The sequence below is a fragment of the Harpia harpyja genome, chromosome 7, assembly GCF_026419915.1.
Source record: "Harpia harpyja isolate bHarHar1 chromosome 7, bHarHar1 primary haplotype, whole genome shotgun sequence".
Taxonomy (NCBI): domain Eukaryota; kingdom Metazoa; phylum Chordata; class Aves; order Accipitriformes; family Accipitridae; genus Harpia; species Harpia harpyja.
The window spans coordinates 12,347,426-12,373,081 of record NC_068946.1 but is presented as its reverse complement, the minus strand read 5'-3'; positions in this window follow the sequence as shown (position 1 = coordinate 12,373,081).

The following is a 25,656-nucleotide window of genomic DNA, read 5'->3' as shown; positions in this document are numbered from 1 at the left end:
ACCTTTTAGGCAAGAGGCACTGCCGTACCCGAGCGCTATGAGAAGCTACGTCTCTGAGAACGCCCAGATCCCCAGTGCTGTTGTGCCTGTAGATAGGGCGCCAAGGCACCGTGAAGAGCAGCAACAGCTTTCAGGGCTGGGCCCTTCCTTGTGGGAGAAGGAGCCGGACGTTTGCCTTTTCGGCAAGAGGCTCTGCCGCGGCCGAGCGCCATGAGATGTTGCGTCTCTGGGAAAACACAGATCCCCAGTGCTGTTGTGCCTGTAGATAGGGCACCAAGGCACCGTGAAGAGCAGCAAGAGCTTTCAGGGCTGGGCCCTTCCCTGTGGGAGAAGGAGACGGACGTTTGCCTTTTCGGCAAGAGGCTCTGCCGCGGCCGAGCGCCATGAGATGTTGCTTCTCTGGGAAAGCCCAGATCCCCAGTGCTGTTGTGCCTGTAGATAGGGCGCCAAGGCACGGTGAAGAGCAGCAACAGCTTTCAGGGCTGGGCCCTTCCCTCTGGGAGAAGGAGCCGGACGTTTGCCTTTTCGGCAAGAGGGTCTGCCACGGCCGAGCGCCATGAGATGTTGCGTCACTGGGAAAACACAGATCCCCACTACTGTTGTGCCTGTAGATAGGGCGCCAAGGCACGGTGAAGAGCAGCAACAGCTTTCAGGGCTGGGCCCTTCCCTGTGGGAGAAGGAGCCGGACGTTTGCCTTTTCGGCAAGAGGCTCTGCCGCGGCCGAGCGCCATGAGATGTTGCGTCTCTGGGAAAACACAGATCCCCAGTGCTGTTGTGCCTGTAGATAGGGCACCAAGGCACCGTGAAGAGCAGCAAGAGCTTTCAGGGCTGGGCCCTTCCCTGTGGGAGAAGGAGCCGGACGTTTGCCTTTTCGGCAAGAGGCTCTGCCGCAGCCGAGCTCCATGAGATGTTGCTTCTCTGGGAAAGCCCAGATCCCCAGTGCTGTTGTGCCTGTAGATAGGGCGCCAAGGCACGGTGAAGAGCAGCAACAGCTTTCAGGGCTGGGCCCTTCCTTGTGGCAGAAGGAGCCGGACGTTTGCCTTTTCGGTTAGAGGCTCTGCCGCGGCCGAGCGCCATGAGATGTTGCTTCTCTGGGAAAGCCCAGATCCCCAGTGCTGTTGTGCCTGTAGATAGGGTGCCAAGGTTAGGTGAAGAGCAGCAACAGCTTTCAGGGCTGGGCCCTTCCCTGTGGGAGAAGGAGCCGGACGTTTGCCTTTTGGGCAAGAGGCTCTTCCGCGGCCGAGCGCCATGAGATGTTGCGTCTCTGAGCAAGCACAGATCCCCAGTGCTGTTGTGCCTGTAGATAGGGCGCCAACGCACCGTGAAGAGCAGCAACAGCTTTCAGGGCTGGGCCCTTCCCTGTGGGAGAAGGAGCCGGACGTTTGCCTTTTCGGCAAGAGGCTCTGCCGCGGCCGAGCTCCATGAGATGCTGCGTCTCTGGGAAGACACAGATCCCCAGTGCTGTTGTGCCTGTAGATAGGGCACCAAGGCACCGTGAAGAGCAGCAACAGCTTTCAGGGCTGGGCCCTTCCTTGTGGGAGAAGGAGCCGGACGTTTGCCTGTTTGGCAAGAGGCTCTGCCGCGGCCCGAGCGCCATGAGATGTTGAGTCTCTGGGAAAGCCCATATCCCCAGTGCTGTTGTGCCTGTAGATAGGGCGCCAAGGCACCGTGAAGAGCAGCAACAACTTTCAGGGCTGGGCCCTTCCCTGTGGGAGAAGGAGCCGGACGTTTGCCTTTTCGGTTAGAGGCTCTGCCGCGGCCGAGAGCCATGAGATGTTGCTTCTCTGGGAAAGCCCAGATCCCCAGGGCTGTTGTGCCTGTAGATAGGGTGCCAAGGTTAGGTGAAGAGCAGCAAAAGCTTTCAGGGCTGGGCCCTTCCCTGTGCGAGAAGGAGCCGGACGTTTGCCTTTTCGGCAAGAGGCTCTGCCGCGGCCGAGCGCCATGAGATGTTGCTTCTCTCGGAAAGCCCAGATCCCCAGTGCTGTTGTGCCTGTAGATAGGGTGCCAAGGTTAGGTGAAGAGCAGCAACAGCTTTCAGGGCTGGGCCCTTCCCTGTGGGAGAAGGAGCCGGACGTTTGCCTTTTCGGCAAGAGGCTCTGCCACGGCCGAGTACCAAGAGATGCTACGTCTCTGAGAAAGCCCATATCCCCAGTGCTGTTGTGCCTGTAGATAGGGCGCCAAGGCACCGTGAAGAGCAGCAACAGCTTTCAGGGCTGGGCCCTTCCTTGTGGGAGAAGGAGCCGGACGTTTGCCTTTTCGGCAAGAGGCTCTGCCGCGGCCGAGCGCCATGAGATGTTGCGTCTCTGGGAAAACACAGATCCCCAGGGCTTTTGTGCCTGTAGATAGGGCACCAAGGCACCGTGAAGAGCAGCAAGAGCTTTCAGGGCTGGGCCCTTCCCTGTGGGAGAAGGAGCCGGACGTTTGCCTTTTCGGCAAGAGGCTCTGCCGCGGCCGAGCGCCATGAGATGTTGCTTCTCTGGGAAAGCACAGATCCCCAGTGCTGTTGTGCCTGTAGATAGGGTGCAAAGGTTAGGTGAAGAGCAGCAACAGCTTTCAGGGCTGGGCCATTCCTTGTGGGAGAAGGAGCCGGACGTTAACCTTTTCGGCAAGAGGCTCTGCCGTGCCCGAGCGCCATGAGAAGCTGCGTCTCTGAGAAAGCCCAGATCCCCAGTGCTGTTGTGCCTGTAGATAGGGCGCCAAGGCACCGTGTAGAGCATCAACAGCTTTCAGGGCTGGGCCCTTCCCTGTGGGAGAAGGAGCCTACGTTTGCCTTTTCGGCAAGAGGCTCTGCTGCGGCCGAGCACCATTAGATGCTGCGTCTCTGGGAAGACACAGATCCCCAGTGCTGTTGTGCCTGTAGATAGGGTGCCAAGGCACCGTGAAGAGCAGCAACAGCTTTCAGGTCTGGGCCCTTCCTTGTGGGAGAAGGAGCCGGACGTTTGCCTTTTCGGCAAGAGGCTCTGCCACGGCCGAGCGCCATGAGATGTTGCTTCTCTGGGAAAGACCAGATCCCCAGTGCTGTTGTGCATGTAGATAGGGTGCCAAGGCACCGTGAAGAGCAGCAACAGCTTTCAGGGCTGGGCCCTTCCTTGTGGGAGAAGGAGCCGGACGTTTGCCTTTTCGGCAAGAGGCTCTGCCGCGGCCGAGCGCCATGAGATGTTGCTTCTCTGGGAAAGACCAGATCCCCAGTGCTGTTGTGCCTGTAGATAGGGTGCCAAGGTTAAGTGAAGAGCAGCAACAGCTTTCAGGGCTGGGCCCTTCCTTGTGGGAGAAGGAGCCGGACGTTAACCTTTTCGGCAAGAGGCTCTGCCGTGCCCGAGCGCCATGAGAAGCTGCGTCTCTGGGAAAGCCCAGATCCCCAGTGCTGTTGTGCCTGTAGATAGGGTGCCAAGGTTAAGTGAAGAGCAGCAACAGCTTTCAGGGCTGGGCCCTTCCCTGTGGGAGAAGGAGCCGGACGTTTGCCTTTTCGGCAAGAGGCTCTGCCGCGGCCGAGCGCCATGAGATGTTGCTTCTCTGGGAAAGCCCAGATCCCCAGTGCTGTTGTGCCTGTAGATAGGGTGCCAAGGTTAGGTGAAGAGCAGCAACAGCTTTCAGGTCTGGGCCCTTCCTTGTGGGAGAAGGAGCCGGATATTAACCTTTTAGGCAAGAGGCTCTGCCGTGCCCGAGCGCCATGAGAAGCTGCGTCTCTGAGAAAACCCAGATCCCCAGTGCTGTTGTGCCTGTAGATAGGGCACCAAGGCACCGTGAAGAGCAGCAACAGCTTTCAGGGCTGGGCCCTTCCCTGCGGGAGAAGGAGCCGGACGTTTGCCTTTTTGGCAAGAGGCTCTGCCGCGGCCGAGCACCACGAGATGTTGAGTCTCTGGGAAAGCACAGATCCCCAGTGCTGTTGTGCCTGTAGATAGGGTGCCAAGGCACCGTGTAGAGCATCAACAGCTTTCAGGGCTGGGCCCTTCCCTGTGGGAGAAGGAGCCGGACGTTTGCCTTGTTGGTTACAGGCTCTGCCGCGGCCGAGCGCCATGAGACGTTGCTTCTCTGGGAAAGCCCAGATCCCCAGTGCTGTTGTGCCTATAGATAGGGTGCCAAGGTTAGGTGAAGAGCAGCAACAGCTTTCAGGTCTGGGCCCTTCCTTGTGGGAGAAGGAGCCGGACGTTAACCTTTTAGGCAAGAGGCACTGCCGTACCCGAGCGCTATGAGAAGCTACGTCTCTGAGAACGCCCAGATCCCCAGTGCTGTTGTGCCTGTAGATAGGGCGCCAAGGCACCGTGAAGAGCAGCAACAGCTTTCAGGGCTGGGCCCTTCCCTCTTGGAGAAGGAGCCGGACGTTTGCCTTTTTGGCAAGAGGCTCTGCCGCGGCCGAGCGCCATGAGATGTTGCGTCTCTGGGAAAACACAGATCCCCAGGGCTGTTGTGCCTGTAGATAAGGCACCAAGGTACCGTGAAGAGCAGCAACAGCTTTCAGGGCTGGGCCCTTCCTTGTGGGAGAAGGAGCCGGACGTTTGCCTTTTTGGCAAGAGGCTCTGCCGCGGCCGAGCGCCATGAGATGTTGAGTCTCTGGAAAAGCCCAGATCGCCAGTGCTGTTGTGCCTGTAGATAGGGCGCCAAAACACCGTGTAGAGCATCAACAGCTTTCAGGGCTGGGCCCTTCCCTGTGGGAGAAGGAGCCGGACGTTTGCCTTTTCGGCAAGAGGCTCTGCCGCGGCCGAGCACCATGAGATACTGCATCTCTGGGAAAACACAGATCCCCAGTGCTGTTGTGCCTGTAGATAGGGCACCAAGGCACCGTGAAGAGCAGCAAGAGCTTTCAGGGCTGGGCCCTTCCCTGTGGGAGAAGGAGCCGGACGTTTGCCTTTTCGGCAAGAGGCTCTGCCGCGGTCGAGCGCCATGAGATGTTGCTTCTCTGGGAAAGCCCAGATCCCCACTGCTGTTGTGCCTGTAGATAGGGCGCCAAGGCACCGTGAAGAGCAGCAACAGCTTTCAGGGCTGGGCCCTTCCCTGTGGGAGAAGGAGCCGGACGTTTGCCTTTTCGGTTAGAGGCTCTGCCGCGGCCGAGCGCCATGAGATGTTGCTTCTCTGGGAAAGCCCAGATCCCCAGTGCTGTTGTGCCTGTAGATAGGGCAGCAAGGTTAGGTGAAGAGCAGCAACAGCTTTCAGGGCTGGGCCCTTCCCTCTGGGAGAAGGAGCCGGACGTTAACCTTTTAGGCAAGAGGCTCTGCCGTGCCCGAGCGCCATGAGAAGCTGCGTCTCTGAGAAAGCCCAGATCCCCAGTGATGTTGTGGCTGTAGATAGGGCACCAAGGCACCGTGAAGAGCAGCAACAGCTTTCAGGGCTGGGCCCTTACCTCTGGGAGAAGGAGCCGGACGTTTGCTTTTTCGGCAAGAAGCTCTGCCGCGTCCGAGCGCCATGAGATGTTGCGTCTCTGGGAAAACACAGATCCCCAGGGCTGTTGTGCCTGTAGATAGGGCACCAAGGCACCGTGAAGAGCAGCAACAGCTTTCAGGGCTGGGCCCTTCCTTGTGGGAGAAGGAGCCGGACGTTTGCCTTTTTGGCAAGAGGCTCTGCCGCGGCCGAGCGCCATGCGATGTTGAGTCTCTGGGAAAGCACAGATCCCCAGTGCTTTTTTGCCTGTAGATAGGGCGCCAAGGCACCGTGTAAAGCATCAACAGCTTTCAGGGCTGGGCCCTTCCCTCTGGGAGAAGGAGCCGGACGTTTGCCTTTTCGGCAAGAGGCTCTGCCGCGGCCGAGCGCCATGAGATGCTGCGTCTCTGGGAAGACACAGATCCCCAGTGCTGTTGTGCCTGTAGATAGGGTGCCAAGGCACCGTGAAGAGCAGCAACAGCTTTCAGGGCTGGGCCCTTCCTTGTGGGAGAAGGAGCCGGACGTTTGCCTTTTCGGCAAGAGGCGCTGCCGCGGCCGAGCGCCATGAGATGTTGCTTCTCTGGGAAAGACCAGATCCCCAGTGCTGTTGTGCATGTAGATAGGGTGCCAAGGCACCGTGAAGAGCACCAACAGCTTTCAGGGCTGGGCCCTTCCCTGTGGGAAAAGGAGCCGGACGTTTGCCTTTTCGGTTAGAGGCTCTGCCGCGGCCGAGCGCCATGAGATGTTGCTTCTCTGGGAAAGCCCAGATCCCCAGTGCTGTTGTGCCTGTAGATAGGGTGCCAAGGTTAGGTGAAGAGCAGCAACAGGTTTCAGGGCTGGGGCCTTCCTTGTGGGAGAAGGAGCCGGACGTTTGCCTTTTTAGCAAGAGGCTCTGCTGCAGCCGTGCGCCATGAGATCTTGCGTCTCTGAGAAAGCCCAGATCCCCAGTGATGTTTTGCCTGTAGATAGGGAACCAAGGCACCGTGAAGAGCAGCAACAGCTTTCAGGGCTGGGCCCTTCCTTGTGGGAGAAGGAGCCGGACGTTTGCCTTTTCGGCAAGAGGCTCTGCCGCGGCCGAGCGCCATGAGATGTTGCGTCTCTGGGAAAACACAGATCCCCAGAGCTGTTGTGCCTCTAGATAGGGCACCAAGGCACCGTGAAGAGCAGCAACAGCTTTCAGGGCTGGGCCCTTCCTTGTGGGAGAAGGAGCTGGACGTTTGCCTTTTCGGCAAGAGGCTCTTCCGCGGCCGAGCGCCATGAGATGTTGCGTCTCTGGGAAAGCACAGATGCCCAGTGCTGTTGTGCATGTAGATAGGGTGCCAATGCACCGTGAAGAGCAGCAACAGCTTTCAGGGCTGGGCCCTTCCCTGTGGGAGAAGGAGCCTACGTTTGCCTTTTCGGCAAGAGGCTCTGCCGCGGCCGAGCGCCATGAGATGCTACCTCTCTGAGAAAGCACATATCCCCATTGCTGTTGTGCCTGTAGATAGGGCGCCAAGGCACCGTGAAGAGCAGCAACAGCTTTCAGGGCTGGGCCCTTCCCTCTTGGAGAAGGAGCCGGACGTTTGCCTTTTCGGCAAGAGGCTCTGCCGCGGTCGAGCTCCATGAGATGTTGCTTCTCTGGGAAAGCCCAGATCCCCAGTGCTGTTGTGCCTGTAGATAGGGCGCCAAGGCCCCGTGAAGAGCAGCAACAGCTTTCAGGGCTGGGCCCTTCCTTGTGGGAGAAGGAGCCGGACGTTTGCCTTTTCGGCATGAGGGTCTGCCACGGCCGAGAGCCATGAGATGTTGCGTCACTGGGAAAGCACAGATCCCCACTACTGTTGTGCCTGTAGATAGGGCGCCAAGGTTAGGTGAAGAGCAGCAACAGCTTTCAGGTCTGGGCTCTTCCTTGTGGGAGAAGGAGCCGGATATTAACCTTTTCGTCAAGAGGCTCTGCCGTGCCCGAGCGCCATGAGAAGCTGCGTCTCTGAGAAAGCCCATATCCCCAGTGATGTTGTGCCTGTAGATAGGGCGCCAAGGCACCGTGAAGAGCAGCAACAGCTTTCAGGGCTGGGCCCTTCCTTGTGTTAGAAGGAGCCGGACGTTTGCCTTTTCGGCAAGAGGTTCTGCCGCGGCCGAGCGCCATGAGATGTTGCTTCTCTGGGAAAGCCCAGATCCCCAGTGCTGTTGTGCCTGTAGATAGGGTGCCAAGGTTAGGTGAAGAGCAGCAACAGCTTTCAGGGCTGGGGCCTTCCTTGTGGGAGAAGGAGCCGGACGTTTGCCTTTTTAGCAAGAGGCTCTGCTGCGGCCGTGCGCCATGAGATCTTGCGTCTCTGAGAAAGCCCAGATCCCCAGTGATGTTGTGCCTGTATATAGGGCGCCAAGGCACCGTGAAGAGCAGCAACAGCTTTCAGTGCTGGGCCCTTCCCTCTGGGAGAAGGAGCCGGACGTTTGCCTTTTTGGCAAGAGGCTCTGCCACGGCCGAGCGCCATGAGATGTTGAGTCTCTGGGAAAGCACAGATCCCCAGTGATGTTGTGCCTGTAGATAGGGTGCCAAGGCACCGTGTAGAGCATCAACAGCTTTCAGGGCTGGGCCCTTCCCTATGGGAGAAGGAGCCAGACGTTTGCCTTTTAGGCAAGAGGCTATGCCGCGGCCGAGCGCCATGAGATGTTGCTTCTCTGGGAAAGCCCAGATCCCCAGTGCTGTTGTGCCTGTAGATAGGGTGCCAAGGTTAGGTGAAGAGCAGCAACAGCTTTCAGGGCTGGGCCCTTCCTTGTGGGAGAAGGAGCCGGACGTTTGCCTTTTCGGCAAGAGGCTCTGCCGCGGTCGAGCGCCATGAGATGTTGCTTCTCTGGGAAAGCCCAGATCCCCAGTGCTGTTGTGCCTGTAGATAGGGTGCCAAGGCCCCGTGAAGAGCAGCAACAGCTTTCAGGGCTGGGCCCTTCCTTGTGGGAGAAGGAGCCGGACGTTTGCCTTTTCGGCATGAGGGTCTGCCACGGCCGAGAGCCATGAGATGTTGCGTCACTGGGAAAGCACAGATCCCCACTACTGTTGTGCCTGTAGATAGGGCGCCAAGGTTAGGTGAAGAGAAGCAACAGCTTTCAGGTCTGGGCTCTTCCTTGTGGGAGAAGGAGCCGGATATTAACCTTTTCGTCAAGAGGCTCTGCCGTGCCCGAGCGCCATGAGAAGCTGCGTCTCTGAGAAAGCCCAGATCCCCAGTGATGTTGTGCCTGTAGATAGGGCGCCAAGGCACCGTGAAGAGCAGCAACAGCTTTCAGGGCTGGGCCCTTCCTTGTGGGAGAAGGAGCCGGACGTTTGCCTTTTCGGCAAGAGGTTCTGCCGCGGCCGAGCGCCATGAGATGTTGCTTCTCTGGGAAAGCCCAGATCCCCAGTGCTGTTGTGCCTGTAGATAGGGTGCCAAGGTTAGGTGAAGAGCAGCAACAGCTTTCAGGGCTGGGGCCTTCCTTGTGGGAGAAGGAGCCGGACGTTTGCCTTTTTAGCAAGAGGCTCTGCTGCGGCCGTGCGCCATGAGATCTTGCGTCTCTGAGAAAGCCCAGATCCCCAGTGATGTTGTGCCTGTATATAGGGCGCCAAGGCACCGTGAAGAGCAGCAACAGCTTTCAGGGCTGGGCTCTTCCCTCTGGGAGAAGGAGCCGGACGTTTGCCTTTTCGGCAAGAGGCTCTGCCGCGGCCGAGCGCCATGAGATGTTGCGTGTCTGGGAAAACACAGATCCCCAGAGCTGTTGTGCCTGTAGATAGGGCACCAAGGCACCGTGAAGAGCAGCAACAGCTTTCAGGGCTGGGCCCTTCCCTCTGGGAGAAGGAGCCGGACGTTTGCCTTTTTGGCAAGAGGCTCTGCCACGGCCGAGTGCCATGAGATGTTGAGTCTCTGGGAAAGCACAGATCCCCAGTGCTGTTGTGCCTGTAGATAGGGTGCCAAGGCACCGTGTAGAGCATCAACAGCTTTCAGGGCTGGGCCCTTCCCTATGGGAGAAGGAGCCAGACGTTTGCCTTTTAGGCAAGAGGCTATGCCGCGGCCGAGCGCCATGAGATGTTGCTTCTCTGGGAAAGCCCAGATCCCCAGTGCTGTTGTGCCTGTAGATAGGGTGCCAAGGTTAGGTGAAGAGCAGCAACAGCTTTCAGGGCTGGGCCCTTCCTTGTGGGAGAAGGAGCCGGACGTTTGCCTTTTCGGCAAGAGGCTCTGCCGCGGCCGAGCGCCATGAGATGTTGCTTCTCTGGGAAAGCCCAGATCCCCAGTGCTGTTGTGCCTGTAGATAGGGCGCCAAGGCACCGTGAAGAGCAGCAACAGCTTTCAGGGCTGGGCCCTTCCTTGTGGGAGAAGGAGCCGGCCGTTTGCCTTTTCGGCAAGAGGCTCTGCCGCGGCCGAGCGCCATGAGATGTTGCGTCTCTGGGAAAACACAGATCCCCACTGCTGTTGTGCATGTAGATAGGGCACCAAGGCACCGTGAAGAGCAGCAAGAGCTTTCAGGGCTGGGCCCTTCCCTGTGGGAGAAGGAGCCGGACGTTTGCCTTTTCGGCAAGAGGCTCTGCCGCGGTCGAGCGCCATGAGATGTTGCTTCTCTGGGAAAGCCCAGATCCCCACTGCTGTTGTGCCTGTAGATAGGGCGCCAAGGCACCGTGAAGAGCAGCAACAGCTTTCAGGGCTGGGCCCTTCCCTGTGGGAGAAGGAGCCGGACGTTTGCCTTTTCGGTTAGAGGCTCTGCCGCGGCCGAGCGCCAAGAGATGTTGCTTCTCTGGGAAAGCCCAGATCCCCAGTGCTGTTGTGCCTGTAGATAGGGCAGCAAGGTTAGGTGAAGAGCAGCAACAGCTTTCAGGGCTGGGCCCTTCCCTCTGGGAGAAGGAGCCGGACGTTAACCTTTTAGGCAAGAGGCTCTGCCGTGCCCGAGCGCCATGAGAAGCTGCGTCTCTGAGAAAGCCCAGATCCCCAGTGATGTTGTGCCTGTAGATAGGGCACCAAGGCACCGTGAAGAGCAGCAACAGCTTTCAGGGCTGGGCCCTTACCTCTGGGAGAAGGAGCCGGACGTTTGCTTTTTCGGCAAGAAGCTCTGCCGCGTCCGAGCGCCATGAGATATTGCGTCTCTGGGAAAACACAGATCCCCAGTGCTGTTGTGCCTGTAGATAGGGCACCAAGGCACCGTGAAGAGCAGCAACAGCTTTCAGGGCTGGGCCCTTCCTTGTGGGAGAAGGAGCCGGACGTTTGCCTTTTTGGCAAGAGGCTCTGCCGCGGCCGAGCGCCATGCGATGTTGAGTCTCTGGGAAAGCACAGATCCCCAGTGCTTTTTTGCCTGTAGATAGGGCGCCAAGGCACCGTGTAAAGCATCAACAGCTTTCAGGGCTTGGCCCTTCCCTCTGGGAGAAGGAGCCGGACGTTTGCCTTTTCGGCAAGAGGCTCTGCCGCAGCCGAGCGCCATGAGATGCTGCGTCTCTGGGAAGACACAGATCCCCAGTGCTGTTGTGCCTGTAGATAGGGTGCCAAGGCACCGTGAAGAGCAGCAACAGCTTTCAGGGCTGGGCCCTTCCTTGTGGGAGAAGGAGCCGGACGTTTGCCTTTTCGGCAAGAGGCGCTGCCGCGGCCAAGCGCCATGAGATGTTGCTTCTCTGGGAAAGACCAGATCCCCAGTGCTGTTGTGCATGTAGATAGGGTGCCAAGGCACCGTGAAGAGCATCAACAGCTTTCAGGGCTGGGCCCTTCCCTGTGGGAAAAGGAGCCGGACGTTTGCCTTTTCGGTTAGAGGCTCTGCCGCGGCCGAGCGCCATGAGATGTTGCTTCTCTGGGAAAGTCCAGATCCCCAGTGCTGTTGTGCCTGTAGATAGGGTGCCAAGGTTAGGTGAAGAGCAGCAACAGGTTTCAGGGCTGGGGCCTTCCTTGTGGGAGAAGGAGCCGGACGTTTGCCTTTTTAGCAAGAGGCTCTGCTGCAGCCGTGCGCCATGAGATCTTGCGTCTCTGAGAAAGCCCAGATCCCCAGTGATGTTGTGCCTGTAGATAGGGAACCAAGGCACCGTGAAGAGCAGCAACAGCTTTCAGGGCTGGGCCCTTCCTTGTGGGAGAAGGAGCCGGACGTTTGCCTTTTCGGCAAGAGGCTCTGCCGCGGCCGAGCGCCATGAGATGTTGCGTCTCTGGGAAAACACAGATCCCCAGAGCTGTTGTGCCTCTAGATAGGGCACCAAGGCACCGTGAAGAGCAGCAACAGCTTTCAGGGCTGGGCCCTTCCCTGTGGGAGAAGGAGCCGGACGTTTGCCTTTTTGGCAAGAGGCTCTGCCGCGGCCGAGCGCCATGAGATGTTGAGTCTCTGGGAAAGCACAGATCCCCAGTGCTGTTGTGCCTGTAGATAGGGTGCCAAGGTTAAGTGAAGAGCAGCAACAGCTTTCAGGGCTGGGCCCTTCCTTGTGGGAGAAGGAGCCGGACGTTTGCCTTTTCGGCAAGAGGCTCTGCCGCGGCCGAGCGCCATGAGATGTTGCTTCTCTGGGAAAGCCCAGATCCCCAGTGCTGTTGTGCCTGTAGATAGGGTGCCAAGGCACCGTGAAGAGCAGCAACAGCTTTCAGGGCTGGGCCTTTCCTTGTGGGAGAAGGAGCCGGACGTTTGCCTTTTCGGCAAGAGGCTCTGCCGCGGCCGAGCGCCATGAGATGCTACGTCTCTGAGAAAGCCCATATCCCCAGTGCTGTTGTGCCTGTAGATAGGGCGCCAAGGCACCGTGAAGAGCAGCAACAGCTTTCAGGGCTGGGCCCTTCCTTGTGGGAGAAGGAGCCGGACGTTTGCCTTTTTGGCAAGAGGCTCTGCCGCGGCCGAGCGCCATGAGATGTTGAGTCTCTGGGAAAGCCCAGATCCCCAGTGCTGTTGTGCCTGTAGATAGGGCACGAAGGCACCGTGAAGACCAGCAACAGCTTTCAGGGCTGGGCCCTTCCTTGTGGGAGAAGGAGCCGGACGTTTGCCTTTTCGGCAAGAGGCTCTGCCGCGGCCGAGCGCCATGAGATGTTGCTTCTCTGGGAAAGCCCAGATCCCCAGTGCTGTTGTGCCTGTAGATAGGGCGCCAAGGCACCGTGAAGAGCAGCAAGAACTTTCAGGGCTGGGCCCTTCCTTGTGGGAGAAGGAGCCGGCCGTTTGCCTTTTCGGCAAGAGGCTCTGCCGCGGCCGAGCGCCATGAGATGTTGCGTCTCTGGGAAAACACAGATCCCCACTGCTGTTGTGCATGTAGATAGGGCACCAAGGCACCGTGAAGAGCAGCAAGAGCTTTCAGGGCTGGGCCCTTCCCTGTGGGAGAAGGAGCCGGACGTTTGCCTTTTCGGCAAGAGGCTCTGCCGCGGTCGAGCGCCATGAGATGTTGCTTCTCTGGGAAAGCCCAGATCCCCACTGCTGTTGTGCCTGTAGATAGGGCGCCAAGGCACCGTGAAGAGCAGCAACAGCTTTCAGGGCTGGGCCCTTCCCTGTGGGAGAAGGAGCCGGACGTTTGCCTTTTCGGTTAGAGGCTCTGCCGCGGCCGAGCGCCATGAGATGTTGCTTCTCTGGGAAAGCCCAGATCCCCAGTGCTGTTGTGCCTGTAGATAGGGCAGCAAGGTTAGGTGAAGAGCAGCAACAGCTTTCAGGGCTGGGCCCTTCCCTCTGGGAGAAGGAGCCGGACGTTAACCTTTTAGGCAAGAGGCTCTGCCGTGCCCGAGCGCCATGAGAAGCTGCGTCTCTGAGAAAGCCCAGATCCCCAGTGATGTTGTGCCTGTAGATAGGGCACCAAGGCACCGTGAAGAGCAGCAACAGCTTTCAGGGCTGGGCCCTTACCTCTGGGAGAAGGAGCCGGACGTTTGCTTTTTCGGCAAGAAGCTCTGCCGCGTCCGAGCGCCATGAGATATTGCGTCTCTGGGAAAACACAGATCCCCAGTGCTGTTGTGCCTGTAGATAGGGCACCAAGGCACCGTGAAGAGCAGCAACAGCTTTCAGGGCTGGGCCCTTCCTTGTGGGAGAAGGAGCCGGACGTTTGCCTTTTTGGCAAGAGGCTCTGCCGCGGCCGAGCGCCATGCGATGTTGAGTCTCTGGGAAAGCACAGATCCCCAGTGCTTTTTTGCCTGTAGATAGGGCGCCAAGGCACCGTGTAAAGCATCAACAGCTTTCAGGGCTGGGCCCTTCCCTCTGGGAGAAGGAGCCGGACGTTTGCCTTTTTGGCAAGAGGCTCTGCCGCGGCCGAGCGCCATGCGATGTTGAGTCTCTGGGAAAGCACAGATCCCCAGTGCTTTTTTGCCTGTAGATAGGGCGCCAAGGCACCGTGTAAAGCATCAACAGCTTTCAGGGCTGGGCCCTTCCTTGTGGGAGAAGGAGCAGGACGTTTGCCTTTTCGGCAAGAGGCTCTGCCGCGGCCGAGCGCCATGAGATGTTGCGTCTCTGGGAAAACACAGATCCCCAGAGCTGTTGTGCCTCTAGATAGGGCACCAAGGCACCGTGAAGAGCAGCAACAGCTTTCAGGGCTGGGCCCTTCCCTGTGGGAGAAGGAGCCGGACGTTTGCCTTTTTGGCAAGAGGCTCTGCCGCGGCCGAGCGCCATGAGATGTTGAGTCTCTGGGAAAGCACAGATCCCCAGTGCTGTTGTGCCTGTAGATAGGGTGCCAAGGTTAAGTGAAGAGCAGCAACAGCTTTCAGGGCTGGGCCCTTCCTTGTGGGAGAAGGAGCCGGACGTTTGCCTTTTCGGCAAGAGGCTCTGCCGCGGCCGAGCGCCATGAGATGTTGCTTCTCTGGGAAAGCCCAGATCCCCAGTGCTGTTGTGCCTGTAGATAGGGTGCCAAGGCACCGTGAAGAGCAGCAACAGCTTTCAGGGCTGGGCCTTTCCTTGTGGGAGAAGGAGCCGGACGTTTGCCTTTTCGGCAAGAGGCTCTGCCGCGGCCGAGCGCCATGAGATGCTACGTCTCTGAGAAAGCCCATATCCCCAGTGCTGTTGTGCCTGTAGATAGGGCGCCAAGGCACCGTGAAGAGCAGCAACAGCTTTCAGGGCTGGGCCCTTCCTTGTGGGAGAAGGAGCCGGACGTTTGCCTTTTCCGCAAGAGGCTCTGCCGCGGCCGAGCGCCATGAGATGTTGCGTCTCTGGGAAAACACAGATCCCCAGGGCTGTTGTGCCTGTAGATAGGGCACCAAGGTACCGTGAAGAGCAGCAACAGCTTTCAGGGCTGGGCCCTTCCTTGTGGGAGAAGGAGCCGGACGTTTGCCTTTTTGGCAAGAGGCTCTGCCGCGGCCGAGCGCCATGAGATGTTGAGTCTCTGGGAAAGCCCAGATCCCCAGTGCTGTTGTGCCTGTAGATAGGGCGCCAAAACACCGTGTAGAGCATCAACAGCTTTCAGGGCTGGGCCCTTCCCTGTGGGAGAAGGAGCCGGACGTTTGCCTTTTCGGCAAGAGGCTCTGCCGCGGCCGAGCACCATGAGATGCTGCATCTCTGGGAAGACACAGATCCCCAGTGCTGTTGTGCCTGTAGATAGGGCACCAAGGCACCATGAAGAGCAGCAACAGCTTTCAGGGCTGGGCCCTTCCTTGTGGGAGAAGGAGCCGGACGTTTGCCTTTTTGGCAAGAGGCTCTGCCGCGGCCGAGCGCCATGAGATGTTGAGTCTCTGGGAAAGCCCAGATCCCCAGTGCTGTTGTGCCTGTAGATAGGGCACGAAGGCACCGTGAAGACCAGCAACAGCTTTCAGGGCTGGGCCCTTCCTTGTGGGAGAAGGAGCCGGACGTTTGCCTTTTTGGCAAGAGGCTCTGCCGCGGCCGAGCGCCATGAGATGTTGCTTCTCTGGGAAAGCCCAGACCCCCAGGGCTGTTGTGCCTGTAGATAGGGTGCCATGGGAACGTGAAGAGCAGCAACAGCTTTCAGGGCTGGGCCCTTCCTTGTGGGAGAATGAGCCGCACATTTGCCTTTTCGGCAAGAGGCTCTTCCGCGGCCGAGCGCCATGAGATGTTGCGTCTCTGGGAAAGCACAGAAGCCCAGTGCTGTTTTGCATGTAGATAGGGCGCCAAGGCACCGTGAAGAGCAGCAACAGCTTTCAGGGCTGGGCCCTTCCCTATGGGAGAAGTAGCCGGACGTTTACCTTTTCGGTTAGAGGCTCTGCCGCGGCCGAGCGCCATGAGATGCTACCTCTTTGAGAAAGCACATATCCCCAGTGCTGTTGTGCCTGTAGATAGGGCGCCAAGGCACCGTGAAGAGCATCAACAGCTTTTAGGGCTGGGCCCTTCCCTGTGGGAGAAGGAGCCGGACGTTTGCCTTTTCGGCAAGAGGCTCTGCCGTGGCCGAGCGCCATGAGATGTTGCTTCTCTGGGAAAGCCCAGATCCCCAGTGCTGTTGTGCCTGTAGATAGGGGGCCAAGGTTAGGTGAAGAGCAGCAACAGCTTTCAGGGCTGGGCCCTTCCCTGTGCGAGAAGGAGCCGGACGTTTGCCTTTGTGGCAAGAGGCTCTGCCGCGGTCGAGCGCCATGAGATGTTGCTTCTCTGGGAAAGCCCAGATCCCCAGTGCTGTTGTGCCTGTAGATAGGGCGCCAAGGCCCCGTGAAGAGCAGCAACAGCTTTCAGGGCTGGGCCCTTCCTTGTGGGAGAAGGAGCCGGACGTTTGCCTTTTCGGTTAGAGGCTCTGCCGCGGCCGAGCGCCATGAGATCTTGCTTCTCTGGGAAAGCCCAGATCCCCAGTGCTGTTGTGCCTGTAGATAGGGCAGCAAGGTTAGGTGAAGAGCAGCAACAGCTTTCAGGGCTGGGCCCTTCCCTCTGGGAGAAGGAGCCGGATATTAACATTTTCGGCAAGAGGCTCTGCCGTGCCCGAGCGCCATGAGAAGCTGCGTCTCTGAGAAAGCCCAGATCCCCAGTGATGTTGTGCCTGTAGATAGGGCACCAAGGCACCGTGAAGAGCAGCAATAGCTTTCAGGGCTGGGCCCTTACCTCTGGGAGAAGGAGCCGGACGTTTGCTTTTTCGGCAAGAAGCTCTGCCGCGTCCGAGCGCCATGAGATGTTGCGTCTCTGGGAAAACACAGATCCCCAGTGCTGTTGTGCCTGTATATAGGGCACCAAGGCACCGTGAAGAGCAGCAACAGCTTTCAGGGCTGGGCCCTTCCTTGTGGGAGAAGGAGCCGGACGTTTGCCTTTTTTGGCAAGAGGCTCTGCCGCGGCCGAGCGCCATGCGATGTTGAGTCTCTGGGAAAGCACAGATCCCCAGTGCTTTTTTGCCTGTAGATAGGGCGCCAAGGCACCGTGTAAAGCATCAACAGCTTTCAGGGCTGGGCCCTTCCCTCTGGGAGAAGGAGCCGGATGTTTGCCTTTTCGGCAAGAGGCTCTGCCGCGGCCGAGCGCCATGAGATGCTGCGTCTCTGGGAAGACACAGATCCCCAGTGCTGTTGTGCCTGTAGATAGGGTACCAAGGCACCGTGAAGAGCATCAACAGCTTTCAGGGCTGGGCCCTTCCTTGTGGGAGAAGGAGCCGGACGTTTGCCTTTTAGGCAAGAGGCGCTGCCGCGGCCGAGCGCCATGAGATGTTGCTTCTCTGGGAAAGACCAGATCCCCAGTGCTGTTGTGCATGTAGATAGGGTGCCAAGGCACCGTGAAGAGCATCAACAGCTTTCAGGGCTGGGCCCTTCCCTGTGGGAAAAGGAGCCGGACGTTTGCCTTTTCGGTTAGAGGCTCTGCCGCGGCCGAGCGCCATGAGATGTTGCTTCTCTGGGAAAGCCCAGATCCCCAGTGCTGTTGTGCCTGTAGATAGGGTGCCAAGGTTAGGTGAAGAGCAGCAACAGCTTTCAGGGCTCGGGCCTTCCTTGTGGGAGAAGGAGCCGGACGTTTGCCTTTTTAGCAAGAGGCTCTGCTGCGGCCGTGCGCCATGAGATCTTGCGTCTCTGAGAAAGCCCAGATCCCCAGGGCTGTTGTGCATGTAAATAGGGCACCAAGGCACCGTGAAGAGCAGCAACAGCTTTCAGGGCTGGGCCCTTCCTTGTGGGAGAAGGAGCCGGACGTTTGCCTTTTAGGCAAGAGGCTCTGCCGCGGCCGAGCGCCATGAGATGTTGCGTCTCTGGGAAAACACAGATCCCCACTGCTGTTGTGCCTGTAGATAGGGCGCCAAGGCACCGTGAAGAGCAGCAACAGCTTTCAGGGCTGGGCCCTTCCCTGTGGGAGAAGGAGCCGGACGTTTGCCTTTTCGGCAAGAGGCTCTGCCGCGGCCGAGCGCCATGAGATGTTGCTTCTCTGGGAAAGCCCAGATCCCCAGTGCTGTTGTGCCTGTAGATAGGGTGCCAAGGTTAGGTGAAGAGCAGCAACAGCTTTCAGGGCTGGGCCCTTCCTTGTGGGAGAAGGAGCCGGACGTTTGCCTTTTCGGCAAGAGGCTCTGCCGCGGCCGAGCGCCATGAGATGCTACGTCTCTGAGAAAGCCCATATCCCCAGTGCTGTTGTGCCTGTAGATAGGGCGCCAAGGCACCGTGAAGAGCAGCAAGAGCTTTCAGGGCTGGGCCCTTCCCTGTGGGAGAAGGAGCCGGACGTTTGCCTTTTCGGTTAGAGGCTCTGCCGCGGCCGAGCGCCATGAGATGTTGCGTCTCTGGGAAAGCCCAGATCCCCACTGCTGTTGTGCCTGTAGATAGGGTGCCAAGGTTAGGTGAAGAGCAGCAACAGCTTTCAGGGCTGGGCCCTTCCTTGTGGGAGAAGGAGCCAGACGTTTGCCTTTTCGGTAAGAGGCTCTGCCGCGGCCGAGCGCCATGAGATGCTACGTCTCTGAGAAAGCCCACATCCCCAGTGCTGTTGTGCCTGTAGATAGGGCGCCAAGGCACCGTGAAGAGCAGCAACAGCTTTCAGGGCTGGGCCCTTGTCTGTGGGAGAAGGAGCCGGACGTTTGCCTTTTCGGCAAGAGGTTCTGCCGCGGCCGAGCGCCATGAGATGTTGCTTCTCTGGGAAAGCCCAGATCCCCAGTGCTGTTGTGCCTGTAGATAGGGCGCCAAGGCACCGTGAAGAGCAGCAACAGCTTTCAGGGCTGGGCCCTTCCCTGTGGGAGAAGGAGCCGGACGTTTGCCTTTTCGGCAAGAGGCTCTGCCGCGGTCGAGCGCCATGAGATGTTGCTTCTCTGGGAAAGCCCAGATCCCCACTGCTGTTGTGCCTGTAGATAGGGCGCCAAGGCACCGTGAAGAGCAGCAACAGCTTTCAGGGCTGGGCCCTTCCTTGTGGGAGAAGGAGCCGGACGTTTGCCTTTTCGGCAAGAGGCTCTGCCGCGGCCGAGCGCCATGAGATGTTGCGTCTCTGGGAAAACACAGATCCCCACTGCTGTTGTGCCTGTAGATAGGGCGCCAAGGCACCGTGAAGAGCAGAAACAGCTTTCAGGGCTGGGCCCTTCCTTGTGGGAGAAGGAGCCGGACGTTTGCCTTTTCGGCAAGAGGGTCTGCCGCGGCCGAGCGCCATGAGGTGTTGCGTCACTGGGAAAGCCCAGATCCCCAGTGCTGTTGTGCATGTAGATAGGGTGCCAAGGCACCGTGAAGAGCAGCAAGAGCTTTCAGGGCTGGGCCCTTCCCTGTGGGAGAAGGAGACGGACGTTTTCCTTTTCGGTTAGAGGCTCTGCCGCGGCCGAGCGCCATGAGATGTTGCTTCTCTGGGAAAGCACAGATCCCCAGTGCTGTTGTGCCTGTAGATAGGGTGCCAAGGTTAGGTGAAGAGCAGCAACAGCTTTCAGGTCTGGGCCCTTCCTTGTGGGAGAAGGAGCCGGACGTTAACCTTTTAGGCAAGAGGCTCTGCCGTGCCCGAGCGCCATGAGAAGCTGCGTCTCTGAGAAAGCCCAGATCCCCAGTGCTGTTGTGCCTGTAGATAGGGCGCCAACTCACCGTGAAGAGCAGCAACAGCTTTCAGGGCTGGGCCCTTCCCTGTGGGAGAAGGAGCCGGCCGTTTGCCTTTTCGGCAAGAGGCTCTGCCACGGCCGAGCGCCATGAGATGCTTCGTCTCTGGGAAGACACAGATCCCCAGTGCTGTTGTGCCTGTAGATAGGGTGCCAAGGCACCGTGAAGAGCAGCAAGACGTTTCAGGCCTGGGCCCTTCCCTGTGGGAGAAGGAGCCAGACGTTTGCCTTTTTAGCAAGAGGTTCTGCCGCGGCCGAGCGCAATGAGATGTTGCGTCTCTGGGAAAGCACAGATCCCCAGTGCTGTTGTGCCTGTAGATAGGGCGCCAAAGGACTGTGAAGAGCAGCAAGAGCTTTCAGGGCTGGGCCCTTCCCTATGGAAGAAGGACCCGGACGTTTGCCTTTTAGGCAAGAGGCTCTGCCACGGCCGAGCGCCATGAGATGCTTCGTCTCTGGGAAGACACAGATCCCCAGTGCTGTTGTGTCTGTAGATAGGGTGCTAAGGCACCGTGAAGAGCAGCAACAGCTTTCAGGGCTGGGCCCTTCCCGGTGGGAGAAGGAGCCGGACGTTTGCCTTTTCGGCAAGAGGCTCTGCCGTGGCCGAGCGCCATGAGATGTTGCTTCTCTGGGAAAGCCCAGATACCCAGTGCTGTTGTGCCTGTAGATAGGGGGCCAAGGTTAGGTGAAGAGCAGCAACAGCTTTCAGGGCTGGGCCATTCCTTGTGGGAGAAGGAGCCGGACGTTTGTCTTTTCGGCAAGAGGCTATGCCGTGGCCGAGCGCCATGAGATGTTGCTTCTCTGGGAAAGCCCAGATACCCAGTGCTGTTGTGCCTGTAGATAGGGGGCCAAGGTTAGGTGAAGAGCAGCAACAGCTTTCAGGGCTGGGCAATTCCTTGTGGGAGAAGGAGCCGGACGTTTGCCTTTTCGGCAAGAGGCTCTGCCGCGGCCGAGCGCCATGAGATGTTGTGTCTCTGGGAAAGCACAGATCCCCAGTGCTGTTGTGCCTGTAGATAGGGCGCCAATGCACCGTGAAGAGCAGCAACAGCTTTCAGGGCTGGGCCCTTCCTTGTGGGAGAAGGAGCCGGACGTTTGCCTTTTCCGCAAAAGGCTCTGCCGCGGCCGAGCGCCATGAGATGTTGCGTCTCTGGGAAAACACAGATCCCCAGGGCTGTTGTGCCTGTAGATAGGGCACCAAGGTACCGTGAAGAGCAGCAACAGCTTTCAGGGCTGGGCCCTTCCTTGTGGGAGAAGGAGCCGGACGTTTGCCTTTTTGGCAAGAGGCTCTGCCGCGGCCGAGCGCCATGAGATGTTGAGTCTCTGGGAAAGCCCAGATCCCCAGTGCTGTTGTGCCTGTAGATAGGGCGCCAAAACACCGTGTAGAGCATCAACAGCTTTCAGGGCTGGGCCCTTCCCTGTGGGAGAAGGAGCCGGACGTTTGCCTTTTCGGCAAGAGGCTCTGCCGCGGCCGAGCACCATGAGATGCTGCATCTCTGGGAAGACACAGATCCCCAGTGCTGTTGTGCCTGTAGATAGGGCACCAAGGCACCATGAAGAGCAGCAACAGCTTTCAGGGCTGGGCCCTTCCCTCTGGGAGAAGGAGCCGGACGTTTGCCTTTTTGGCAAGAGGCTCTGCCGCGGCCGAGCGCCATGAGATGTTGCGTCTCTGGGAAAGCCCAGATCCCCAGTGCTGTTGTGCCTGTAGATAGGGCACGAAGGCACCGTGAAGACCAGCAACAGCTTTCAGGGCTGGGCCCTTCCTTGTGGGAGAAGGAGCCGGACGTTTGCCTTTTTGGCAAGAGGCTCTGCCGCGGCCGAGCGCCATGAGATGTTGCTTCTCTGGGAAAGCCCAGACCCCCAGGGCTGTTGTGCCTGTAGATAGGGTGCCATGGGAACGTGAAGAGCAGCAACAGCTTTCAGGGCTGGGCCCTTCCTTGTGGGAGAATGAGCCGCACATTTGCCTTTTCGGCAAGAGGCTCTTCCGCGGCCGAGCGCCATGAGATGTTGCGTCTCTGGGAAAGCACAGAAGCCCAGTGCTGTTTTGCATGTAGATAGGGCGCCAAGGCACCGTGAAGAGCAGCAACAGCTTTCAGGGCTGGGCCCTTCCCTATGGGAGAAGGAGCCGGACGTTTACCTTTTCGGTTAGAGGCTCTGCCGCGGCCGAGCGCCATGAGATGCTACCTCTTTGAGAAAGCACATATCCCCAGTGCTGTTGTGCCTGTAGATAGGGCGCCAAGGCACCGTGAAGAGCATCAACAGATTTCAGGGCTGGGCACTTCCCTGTGGGAGAAGGAGCCGGACGTTTTCCTTTTAGGCAAGAGGCTATGCCGCGGAGGAGCGCCATGAGATGTTGCTTCTCTGGGAAAGCCCAGATCCCCAGTGCTGTTGTGCCTGTAGATAGGGTGCCAAGGTTAGGTGAAGAGCAGCAACAGCTTTCAGGGCTGGGCCCTTCCCTCTGGGAGAAGGAGCCGGACGTTTGCCTTTTAGGCAAGAGGCTCTGCCGCGGCCGAGCGCCATGAGATGTTGCTTCTCTGGGAAAGCCCAGATCCCCAGTGCTGTTGTGTCTGTAGATAGGGTGCTAAGGCACCGTGAAGAGCAGCAACAGCTTTTAGGGCTGGGCCCTTCCCTGTGGGAGAAGGAGCCGGACGTTTGCCTTTTCGGCAAGAGGCTCTGCCGTGGCCGAGCGCCATGAGATGTTGCTTCTCTGGGAAAGCCCAGATCCCCAGTGCTGTTGTGCCTGTAGATAGGGGGCCAAGGTTAGGTGAAGAGCAGCAACAGCTTTCAGGGCTGGGCCCTTCCCTGTGCGAGAAGGAGCCGGACGTTTGCCTTTGTGGCAAGAGGCTCTGCCGCGGTCGAGCGCCATGAGATGTTGCTTCTCTGGGAAAGCCCAGATCCCCAGTGCTGTTGTGCCTGTAGATAGGGCGCCAAGGCACCGTGAAGAGCAGCAACAGCTTTCAGGGCTGGGCCCTTCCCTGTGGGAGAAGGAGCCGGACGTTTGCCTTTTCGGCAAGAGGCTCTGCCGCGGTCGAGCGCCATGAGATGTTGCTTCTCTGGGAAAGCCCAGATCCCCACTGCTGTTGTGCCTGTAGATAGGGCGCCAAGGCACCGTGAAGAGCAGCAACAGCTTTCAGGGCTGGGCCCTTCCTTGTGGGAGAAGGAGCCGGACGTTTGCCTTTTCGGCAAGAGGCTCTGCCGCGGCCGAGTGCCAAGAGATGTTGCGTCTCTGGGAAAACACAGATCCCCACTGCTGTTGTGCCTGTAGATAGGGCGCCAAGGCACCGTGAAGAGCAGAAACAGCTTTCAGGGCTGGGCCCTTCCTTGTGGGAGAAGGAGCCGGACGTTTGCCTTTTCGGCAAGAGGGTCTGCCGCGGCCGAGCGCCATGAGGTGTTGCGTCACTGGGAAAGCCCAGATCCCCAGTGCTGTTGTGCATGTAGATAGGGTGCCAAGGCACCGTGAAGAGCAGCAAGAGCTTTCAGGGCTGGGCCCTTCCCTGTGGGAGAAGGAGACGGACGTTAACCTTTTAGGCAAGAGGCTCTGCCGTGCCCGAGCGCCATGAGAAGCTGCGTCTCTGAGAAAGCCCAGATCCCCAGTGCTGTTGTGCCTGTAGATAGGGCGCCAACTCACCGTGAAGAGCAGCAACAGCTTTCAGGGCTGGGCCCTTCATTGTGGGAGAAGGAGCCGGCCGTTTGCCTTTTCGGCAAGAGGCTCTGCCACGGCCGAGCGCCATGAGATGCTTCGTCTCTGGGAAGACACAGATCCCCAGTGCTGTTGTGCCTGTAGATAGGGTGCCAAGGCACCGTGAAGAGCAGCAAGACGTTTCAGGGCTGGGCCCTTCCCTGTGGGAGAAGGAGCCGGACGTTTGCCTTTTTAGCAAGAGGTTCTGCCGCGGCCGAGCGCAATGAGATGTTGCGTCTCTGGGAAAGCACAGATCCCCAGTGCTGTTGTGCCTGTAGATAGGGCGCCAAAGGACTGTGAAGAGCAGCAAGAGCTTTCAGGGCTGGGCCCTTCCCTATGGAAGAAGGAGCCGGACGTTTGCCTTTTAGGCAAGAGGCTCTGCCACGGCCGAGCGCCATGAGATGCTTCGTCTCTGGGAAGACACAGATCCCCAGTGCTGTTGTGTCTGTAGATAGGGTGCTAAGGCACCGTGAAGAGCAGCAACAGCTTTCAGGGCTGGGCCCTTCCCTGTGGGAGAAGGAGCCGGACGTTTGCCTTTTCGGCAAGAGGCTCTGCCGTGGCCGAGCGCCATGAGATGTTGCTTCTCTGGGAAAGCCCAGATACCCAGTGCTGTTGTGCCTGTAGATAGGGGGCCAAGGTTAGGTGAAGAGCAGCAACAGCTTTCAGGGCTGGGCCATTCCTTGTGGGAGAAGGAGCCGGACGTTTGTCTTTTCGGCAAGAGGCTCTGCCGTGGCCGAGCGCCATGAGATGTTGCTTCTCTGGGAAAGCCCAGATACCCAGTGCTGTTGTGCCTGTAGATAGGGGGCCAAGGTTAGGTGAAGAGCAGCAACAGCTTTCAGGGCTGGGCAATTCCTTGTGGGAGAAGGAGCCGGACGTTTGCCTTTTCGGCAAGAGGCTCTGCCGCGGCCGAGCGCCATGAGATGTTGTGTCTCTGGGAAAGCACAGATCCCCAGTGCTGTTGTGCCTGTAGATAGGGCGCCAATGCACCGTGAAGAGCAGCAAGAGCTTTCAGGGCTGGGCCCTTCCCTATGGGAGAAGGAGCCGGACGTTTGCCTTTTAGGCAAGAGGCTCTGCCGCGGCCGAGCGCCATGAGATGTTGCTTCTCTGGGAAAGCCCAGATACCCAGTGCTGTTGTGCCTGTAGATAGGGGGCCAAGGTTAGGTGAAGAGCAGCAACAGCTTTCAGGGCTGGGCCATTCCTTGTGGGAGAAGAAGCCGGACGTTTGCCTTTTCGGCAAGAGGCTCTGCCGCGGCCGAGCGCCATGAGATGTTGCTTCTCTGGGAAAGCCCAGATCCCCAGTGCTGTTGTGCCTGTAGATAGGGTGCCAAGGCACCGTGAAGAGCAGCAACAGCTTTCAGGGCTGGGCCCTTCCTTGTGGGAGAAGGAGCTGGACGTTTGCCTTTTCGGCAAGAGGCTCTTCCGCGGCCGAGCACCATGAGATGTTGCGTCTCTGGGAAAGCACAGATGCCCAGTGCTGTTGTGCATGTAGATAGGGCGCCAATGCACCGTGAAGAGCAGCAACAGCTTTCAGGGTTGGGCCCTTCCTTGTGGGAGAAGGAGCCGGACGTTTGCCTTTTTCGGCAAGAGGCTCTGCCGCGGCCGAGCGCCATGAGATGTTGCTTCTCTGAGAAAGCCCATATCCCCAGTGCTGTTGTGCCTGTAGATAGGGCGCCAAGGCACCGTGAAGAGCAGCAACAGCTTTCAGGGCTGGGCCCTTCCTTGTGGGAGAAGGAGCCGGCCGTTTGCCTTTTCGGCAAGAGGCTCTGCCGCGGCCGAGCGCCATGAGATGTTGCGTCTCTGGGAAAGCCCAGATCACCAGGGCTGTTGTGCATGTAGATAGGGCACCAAGGCACCGTGAAGAGCAGCAACAGCTTTCAGGGCTGGGCCCTTCCCTGTGGGAGAAGGAGCCGGACGTTTGCCTTTTCGGCAAGAGGCTCTGCCGCGGTCGAGCGCCATGAGATGTTGCTTCTCTGGGAAAGCCCAGATCCCCAGTGCTGTTGTGCCTGTAGATAGGGCGCCAAGGCCCCGTGAAGAGCAGCAACAGCTTTCAGGGCTGGGCCCTTCCTTGTGGGAGAAGGAGCCGGACGTTTGCCTTTTCGGCATGAGGGTCTGCCACGGCCGAGAGCCATGAGATGTTGCGTCACTGGGAAAGCACAGATCCCCACTACTGTTGTGCCTGTAGATAGGGCGCCAAGGCACGGTGAAGAGCAGCAACAGCTTTCAGGGCTGGGCCCTTCCTTGTGGGAGAAGGAACCGGACATTTGCCTTTTAGACAAGAGGCTATGCCGCGGCCGAGCGCCATGAGATGTTGCTTCTCTGGGAAAGCCCAGATCCCCAGTGCTGTTGTGCCTGTAGATAGGGTGCCAAGGTTAGGTGAAGAGCAGCAACAGCTTTCAGGTCTGGGCTCTTCCTTGTGGGAGAAGGAGCCGGATATTTGCCTTTTCGGCAAGAGGCTCTGCCGTGCCCGAGCGCCATGAGAAGCTGCGTCTCTGAGAAAGCCCAGATCCCCAGTGATGTTGTGCCTGTAGATAGGGCGCCAAGGCACCGTGAAGAGCAGCAACAGCTTTCAGGGCTGGGCCCTTGTCTGTGGGAGAAGGAGCCGGACGTTTGCCTTTTCGGCAAGAGGTTCTGCCGCGGCCGAGCGCCATGAGATGTTGCTTCTCTGGGAAAGCCCAGATCCCCAGTGCTGTTGTGCCTGTAGATAGGGGGCCAAGGTTAGGTGAAGAGCAGCAACAGCTTTCAGGGCTGGGGCCTTCCTTGTGGGAGAAGGAGCCGGACGTTTGCCTTTTTAGCAAGAGCCTCTGCTGCGGCCGTGCGCCATGAGATCTTGCGT